The sequence below is a fragment of the Mustela lutreola genome, chromosome 3, assembly GCF_030435805.1.
Source record: "Mustela lutreola isolate mMusLut2 chromosome 3, mMusLut2.pri, whole genome shotgun sequence".
In the NCBI taxonomy this organism is placed as follows: Eukaryota; Metazoa; Chordata; class Mammalia; order Carnivora; family Mustelidae; genus Mustela; species Mustela lutreola.
In genome coordinates this window covers 167,766,267-167,775,022 of record NC_081292.1, presented here as the reverse complement: position 1 = coordinate 167,775,022, position 8,756 = coordinate 167,766,267, and positions in this window count along the sequence as shown.

Here is an 8,756-nt window from a genome sequence, read left to right as displayed (position 1 = left end):
GTCTCATGCCAACCGGATTTGGAGTCATAATGAAAAAGCCTTTCCCCACTGAAAAATTCATTGATGTTGTCTTCTAGAGCTTGTATAATTTCATTTTTTACATGTATATTTCTAATTCACTTGGAGAGCAGTGGTGTGTATGGTGTGAGGTATGGTTATCTGTCTCCACATCATTCATTAAAAAGCCAATCACTTTTCCAGCCTTTGAAATGTCACCTTTATCATGCACTAAATTTTCATATGTACTTCAGTTATTTCTGGACTTTAATTCTCTTCCATTGATCTGTCTGTCTATTCATGTACCAAAGAAATTTTCTTTTTATAACATTTATTATGTCATATCAAAGACACATCAAAAAACTTGATGAGCAGTTACAATGATCACCTGTGTCCTTATCACCTAGCTGAAGAAACAACTGGTCACCATCAAGAAGGAGACAGACCAAGGCAACTACTTAGTTGCAAACATTTTCTACCTTTCTTGAGTAGAGGAAAGATGACAGGGTCAGGCCAGAGGCAGAGCCCAGAGACATGGAAAACTGTTCCCAGGGCTTGAAACTGAATCCAGGAACTTTCAACATCTCCCTGGCTGAATTTCAGAATTGCTATGGACTGGGGACTCCCTTATGCCCCTCATTCCCTTCTCCAGAGCAGGGGTGTCTATAGTAGTGATCATATGCCTATTAGGACCTATGGGATGGGACGCTCGTGTCTCTCGTTTAAGAGACCTGCATATGAAGAGGAACTGTATGTCAAGAAGCCCACCCAGACCTGATTCACATGGTAAGACTCCGGACTTCTAGCTGATGCATTAGTCACGTGAAGCCTAGGGTGGCATCTTGGGAAGAGGATGAGTGTATTTTGCTTGGGAGAGGGATGTGACTGTTGGAGAGCTAGAGGGCAAACTGTAGGAGTCAGGCTCTATCTAATGTGACCCCCTGCTACGCCCATCCTCTGGCCTTCCCAGCACTTCTATTAGGAGTGGGCTGGACCTAATGGCTTATTTCTGAAGAATACAGAACAGCCAAAGTGATGGGATGTCACTTCCAGTATCTGGTTATCAAAAGACTCTGGCTCTCCTCCTAGGCACCGTCTCTTGCTCTTGCTCTTGCTCGCTGGCTGTGGATGATGCCAGCTGGCCTGCTGTGAGCTGATCTATGCAGAGGCCCGCCTGGCAAGGGGTAGGGGGAGCCTCCAGCCAACAGCCCCAGGACCCACCTCCTGCCAGCCTCCACATGAGGCAGTATGGATGGGGCTCCTTCCCACATCAGCCTCGAGAAGAGCCCACAGCCTTGGTCAACCTCGCTAAGGCGGCCCAGCCCACGAGACCCTGTGAGAAGGCGAGGCTCCCCCCAGAGTCCTGCACCAGGAAGAGTGTGAGACAGTGCATGTCTATCATAGCAACCTGCTGAGCTTCAGGACCATTTGATATGCAATCGGAGACAACACAGAAATGGTCTGGTAGGTTCTAGGAAGCAGAGATCCAAGAGAACTAGAGGAATTCCTCAAGGAGTGAGTAGCTTGAGGGCAAAGGCCGAATTTCTTGGCCACTGAGCCCCAGCTCCTGGAAGAGTGCAGGGCACACAGTAGGTGCTCAGCAGAACCATTCTAGGAAGGGTAAGAGCTGAAGTGGGGCAGTTGAGTAGATCATGGGAATGGGCAGTAGGCAGAGAAGATCTAGATGTGAGGAAGTCTGGAACTGAAAGGAGTATCAGGAAGGGTATGGATTCATAAAGCAGCCTAGGCAATTCAGTGGTAACCTGGGCCCAAACTTATTTCCAGGCCTCACTGATCCCCAGGAGTCACGTAGGAGACTGGATGTAGCGGGAGTGAGCACTCACTGGTGTGTGGGGTCTGCTCAATCTCTGTGCGCTGCTGCTGAAAACGGGCCTTGCAGGGAGGCAGCCCAAATTCAGGTCTCTGTTGCTTGCCACCTGTGTGACTTTGGGACAGTTCCCTAACCTCTCTGAGCTCTGCTTCTTCATTTGATGGTGTGAAGTTTGCAGGACAGTGCAGATAAGGTAGCTTCATGAATGGTCACTCAAATCTGCTTAAATCCAGTTTAAGTCATCCTCAATTCCATCAGACTCGGTCCAAGACCTCCTGAGCAGCCTGCAGCTCTTCACACACCCCCCCCACCCCCACCAGCCTGTCAGCTCCCCAGGACGGGATGGGTGAAAAGGCTTGCATCTGAATCCTGCAGGCTAATGGTGACTTTCACCCCGCGCCGCGCATGCCTGATCATTTTCTTGGACCTTGCAGCTCAGGATGGAGCCGAGCCTGAGGAAGCCCCCCAAAATTAAGACAGACATGTGGCACGTGGAAGTGGACGCCTCCAATCACAGTGCCCCTTCTCCTTTTGAGGAAGAGTAATTAACTGCCCTAAGCCGAAAGAGTAGCCCGTGAAATAAAGCCAGTATCCACCTGCTGCGCCTGCCCAGGCCAGGCTCAGGTGCGCCAGTCCGGCGAAAGAGCAAAGATCCTCCGCGATGCGACAGCGGCCCCTGGTGGGTAAGACTGAGATCGCACCCACGAGGCCTCCAGACCCCGCTCTCTTAGCTGACCCTTCTTTCAGGGGAGAAAACTGATCTTACTTCCCCAGAACTGCATTCCCTCCAAACACTTAAGTACAATGCTTGCTTTCTATTGTGAAAGGTTAAAATGGATGTGTCTTACAACGTCACAATTTGGAGGTGGTCTCGTTGCTCTCACATAGTTGATGATAATCTCTATATAGGAGCCCGGGCACTGGACTAACACTAGTCTAATTCAATCATCAAAGCGTCCTTGCAGGCAGCCCAGCTGTTTCCTCAGTTCCACAGGTGCAGAAGTAGACTTGAAGGGGCGGAGGGCTCGAGGCCACGAGGTCAGTGCCAGGGCTCGAAGGCTGGGCTCTCAAGCATTCTGTGATAAAGGGAGGGGCAAACACGTGATGCTTCCTGCTTTGGTTTCCCCAAAACACAGGACGCATTCTGGTTGGGTTTTTAGAGTTCCTACACTTCTTTCCCCACCGAAGACTGACTTTCTATTAAGCAACTCCAGATCCCCGTCTATGTCTAGGTAAATATAAATCATCCCTTTGAGAAAGTTTATTGACCACAGGCTTGTTTGCAGGAGAGCTGGGGAGGCCCTGTGGGGCAAGTCAGCCCGCTAGAGGCTCACAGTCGGGGCTGGTAGTTCTCATGGTCCAGTGGATATAGGATGGCCCAGGGTGACTGACTGTGACCCCAGAGCGAGGCTATGCTGAGACAGTAGGTTAAGAGACCAAATAACACCCACCTCTCATTACCAAGTACACGCTGCTGCTCTCAGGCCTGAGTTGGGCTTTGTGGTCACAATGACTCAGACGGGCACAAGTCCAGTTTGCTGGGACTTGGGGAGCCCTGAGCACGCAGAAGGCAGAAGAGAAGAACTGTCTGAGGAGGATGACAACCTGGATCCCACCTCTGGAGATGCTCAAGATTGGGGCCCTGGTCAAGCACGTGGGACATGGCAGCTGCACAAAACCAGATACATAGATTGGCGATGCCCCTCCATCTTGGCACAGAGATGCTGACAAGTGTCACTGTCCCATCGGTGGGGCCTGGCTGACGCCCCCTGTACAGCAGGATTCTGAGACCATGGCCGGGCTCCATGAGAAAGAGGGCTGTCATTGATTAGTTATGTCGGCCATGGTCACCTGCTGGGGCAGCTGCACCCTGCCCCCCACCTCATGCTATGACTTTGCCTCTTTTTTTTTTTTTTTTTAATTTTATTTTTGCAGGCTCCCTGCTGAGCAGAGAGCCCGATGCGGGGCTCGATCCCAGGACCCTGAGATCATGACCTGAGCCGAAGGCAGAGGCTCAACCCACTGAGCCACCCAGGCGCCCCATGACTTTGCCTCTTTTGATTCCGGGAAAGCTGTCTGTACACAGGAACTCGCTGACGAAAGGGTGAGTATGGAGGAGGTGACCTAAGGCAAAGGGAGAAAATTGGAGAGGATTATACAGGATCCTGGAGTTCCAAGCCAGTGGGGGTGGAGGGGGCTCTGGGTGGCCCTACAGTCCCGGAGGCATCAAGAGGACTGAAGTAACCAGCACAAGCAACCAGGAAGCGCTGCAAGTCAGAAGTCAGATGTCACAAGCAGAGGGACTGGGTCCTGGTGATGAAGGTGATTTGGGAGGGGGACCAGTATGGCCCTCCATCCTAGGCTCTCAGAAGACAGAGCAGTTCTGGCCACATCCATACTGAGCACCCAGTGAGCCACATCCCCCTCAGGGCAGAGTGGGGAGAAGCACCCTTCTGTCAGATCCAACAGGGTTGTTGGGGGGCAAGGAAATGAAGCAAGGATTGATGGACAGAGGAGAAGAGAAGGCAAGGTCCTGTTCTCAGGGAGTAGAGAAAGAAAATGGGTACATTTAGCTCACATTCATTCCGCAGACATTAACTGAGCACCTGCTGGCACGAGCTCATGATACGAGTGTGAGACGCTGCCCCGTGGAACTCACAGCATTCAATAAAGGTAGCAGTGCAAGGATGATGAACATCTCTGCATCCCCTCTCATGTCGTTGGCCAAGAGTCACATCCATGCAGAGGACATAAATGAGCATGAGAAGAGCTTCCACGTGACCCTTCTGTAGGACAGCCCCCATCCCCGCCCACCACCGGTCTCCCTTCTTCCCTTCTTTATTTATAATCCCTTTGCTTCCACCACTGACATCCTTCCTTGCATCTTTTCTTTATCCTGCTGAACATCCCCTAATGTGTACCTGCCCTTAGCTCCTGGGCCTTTCTGAAGTTTTGCAAAAATGTTCTCTTCTATTATTCACCTGTGAACACAAGCATCAGGAGGAAGGGGGTGAGGGGAGAAAGATGTGTCCTATTTTTTTTTTTAATTTGGATTGTTAAAGTTGTGTAAGACTTGGGGCAAAAATATCATCAGTAAAATAATTGTATAATATTAAAAGGCATCTTAAAAGAAAATATTTCTCACCTAGAATCTAGCACCTTAGTCTTATAAGAGCTTGCTGTTTTATGTGCCTTCCAACATGTCCTCATAAATCTAATCTGGAACATAGTAATACAGACTGTAATATTTGTGTTTTTCCTTAACATTATTTCAGAAAGTTTCCTTTTACATAGACTTTATGAGTTTAATGACTTCGAAACATCCCCTTGCCTGACCATACCATGGTTGACCTTCCACCTATTAGACACATAGGTCATTTTAAGGACTTAAGCTTTTGTATTTTATGTTGCTGAACCATGTCTCACCCTAGTTGATTTCCTCTTTTGCAATGACTTCCTTGGGATAATTTCCAGGGGCAGGACTCTACGTTGAACTCGAAGACTGTGTCACAACTCCCACTCTGTGTTGTTAGCTTGCTTTCCAAAATGGTGACATTTCCAAAATGGCACTGATAGTGCCATCTACAGGGGATGACTTTACTAAGAACTCCAACTGAGATTTTACAAAGCACAGTCCCAAATGTCCCTCTAAGTCAATGGTCCAATGACAGTCCATGACAACCGTTCTCAGCCACATCAGCACACCCCAAATCCCACTTCTTCTAGAGGACCATCTGCCAGAACCAATATGTTCTTCTATTTTGCTGAGAGTCTGATGTCTCAGGAATTAAAAATATCTCCCCTTTCATCCCTATCTGTTCTTCTTATCCATCTGACAGAGGCAGCTGGTCCTGCTCTAATGTTAGCTTCCATCCCAGGTGTGAAGTCCAGGCTCTCGCCACAGAGGATGGCTGGCTCCAGGATGAGTGGCCCATTACCTTCAAGTCTAGGCAGAGCTGTCCATAAACTCCAGCCACAGCCCTGGTCCTCTGTGGCCCATCCTCTTGCCCCAGGTCCTGCTATCACCTGTAGATTACTGTCTGCCTCGGTGGAATTGCCTATTCTGGATATTTCATGTCAATGGAATCATATGATACTTGGTCACTTGCAACTAGCCTATATCACTTGACAAAACATTTGTAAGATTCATCCATGTTGTAGCAGGTGTCAGGATGTCCTTGGTTCTTACTGCTAAATAATATTCCACAATATTGGATATATCATGTTTTAATACATATTTGTTATCTAGATGTTTGGATTATTTCCACTTCTTGGCCTATCATGAAGAATGCTGCTGCAAACATCGTGCATGAAGTTTTCCATGGACTTGTTTTCATTTCTCTTGGCTATAGGCCTAGGAGTAGAATTGCTGGGTCACATGCTGACGGTTGACACGTGGGAGGAACTGCTAGCCTGCTTTCCAAGGGCAGCCTCAGCACACTGCTTTTCCACCCATAGCATAAAAAGACTCTAATTTCTCCACATTCTCACCGACACTTAGTATTATCTATCTTGTTTGTAATACCTTCCTAGTGGATGGAATTTGGGACTTGATCTGCCTTTCCCTAATGAGTCATGTTCTTGAGATCTTTTTATGTGTTTTTTTGTTTTGTTTTGTTTTGTTTGGCCAATTTGCGTGACTTCTTTGGAGACTTGACTGAATAAATCCTTTGCCCACTTTAAAATTTGGTTATTTGCCTTTCTATTTTTGAGTTGTAAGAGTTATTGACAAGTCCAAGTCTCTTATCAAGTATATGATTTGCAAAATGTTCTTCCATTCTATGGTTGTCCTTCCTTTTCTTGATGGCGTCCTTTAAAGCACAAAAATGTTTAATTTGATAAGGTCTACTTTATCTATTCCTTTTTCTGTTGTTTATGTCTTCAGTTATGATAACATCCACTTTATCTATTCTTTTTTCTGTTGTTTATGTGTTCAGTCATATTTATGAAGTCGGTGCCTAATCCCGGGTCAGGAAGACTTACTCTGTGTTTTCTTTTAACCATTTTGACTCTTGTATTGAGGGCTTTGATCTAGTCTGAGTTAGTTATCATATTTGGTATGAGATGGAGCTTCCTTTGGCATGATGATCCACTACTCACCCCATGCGTAGGGAGAAATGCAAACCTTGCCACCCTCAAGTCAGCATCTCCAGAATCCAGACCTTCTTTCCCACGGCCTCTTCTTGTGCCTACTTCTGCCAAGTCCTGAACTCTCTTTTGAGTCCTACCTCCTGAAGTGACTGCCTTTTACACCAGCTTCCCCTCTCTCCTATCCCTCCATCCTCCTTCCCCCTGCCTACTATTGAAAGTTTGGAAGTAAAGACAGGTGCAGTATGCACGGTAACAACCTAAAACTGAATGCCAGCATCACAGCCCTGGAAACCTATCAGCCCTTCCCTGTACTCAGAGTTCTGTTTCCAGGCCAGCATCTCCCCTTGGGCCCCGACTGCTCTTCCCCCCACCCCACCCCTAGCCCTCCTTCCCTTTCTCAAGACTCTCTTCTTCTCCCAATTCCCAGCCTCCAATCCCCAAATGCCTGAACCTGTCTTTAGAGAACAGTGTGGTCCCCCAAATGACACCCCAAGTTGTACATATGAGCATCCTGTGCTCATATTTCCAAAGGTTCACTGGGATTTTCTGTTCAGCAAAGAACCATCTATTACATCTTTGCCTTTTGGCAGTCCCAGAGTACCTGCCAAAGCTTTCAATCATAGTTTTCCTCTTAAATGATCAAATCATTGGGCAGTTGATCCCACTGAATCTTACTTTGCCCCCAAATATGTTGGCAGCCGTTATTTCCCATTAAAAATTTTAAATCTTGCCTGTCAAATTTGCGTCAAATGGTCATAGAATGATTTTGCCTCTCCTCCTCCTCTTCTTCATGTGATTGATGAAACGTTGTTGCTTTATTCCTCTAAATTATCTGCACTTAAACCAGCTCTTTCTGTCTCCCCTTTTTAAGAGAGACAGCATGGGAGGGGGGCAGAGGAAGAGAAAGAAACTCAAGCAGACTCCCCCAGAACACAGAGCCCCAGAAACCAACTCAGGACTGGATCTCACGACCCTGAGATACTTGTTCTGAGCCAAAATCAAGGGTCAGACGCTTAACCAACCGAGCCACCCAGGTCCCCTTGTGTACCTTTCTTTTTACTGTTGCCAGTTCTTTGAGTTTTATCCTGGTTTATCTTTATATTCCATCTGAAACATTATCACACACAGTCATTTCCAGATGGAAACCGTGTTGATTCTGCAAAAACAATCAGTGATGCTGTTCTTGTCTTGAAATTCTTCATAATTTTACCTTTGAGTATGTTTGGCGAGTGAAGCCCATAGGGACAATGGAGCATTTGCATGTGAGCCAAGATGTATGAGCAATATACGTGTTCCCTGCCCTTCCACAGTGTTCTACATACCACACGAATTCCCAGCAGACCCCCAAAGGTGGGAGTTCAGAGAGCCTCAAGTGTGTTCACGAGGTAAGGGCACTGTGCCCACAACTGGGTTAGCTGTTAGCAGATAGCCCTGAGAAGCCACATTTTCCCTTGGAACCTGAACTTTCTTCAAAGGCACGATGAAGGCAGTGGTGTCCTAAAGAACATGAACATCCAAGGAATCCTCTTCTGTTCTTTCTTACATTACTTCTTGGAACTCTGCTGAAATACTCCTTTGTGCTGAAAATGGTAACACAGCAGCAAAGGGAATGGTCCTAGTCCTCTCAGCCCTTCCTTACCCGTCAGTATGCCGAAGGTAGAAAGTGCTGGGAGAGTATGTGCCTGAAATGAAGGGCATGAAAATAGTTTGTGCAACATTTTCATGGTTTTAATAAAAACAACGTACGTGTGCATCTATGAGAAATTCCTATGAAATAGGAATTGCGGGATTTCTGTTTTGCCACATAGGCGTTAAACGCACTTATATTTGAATTTTA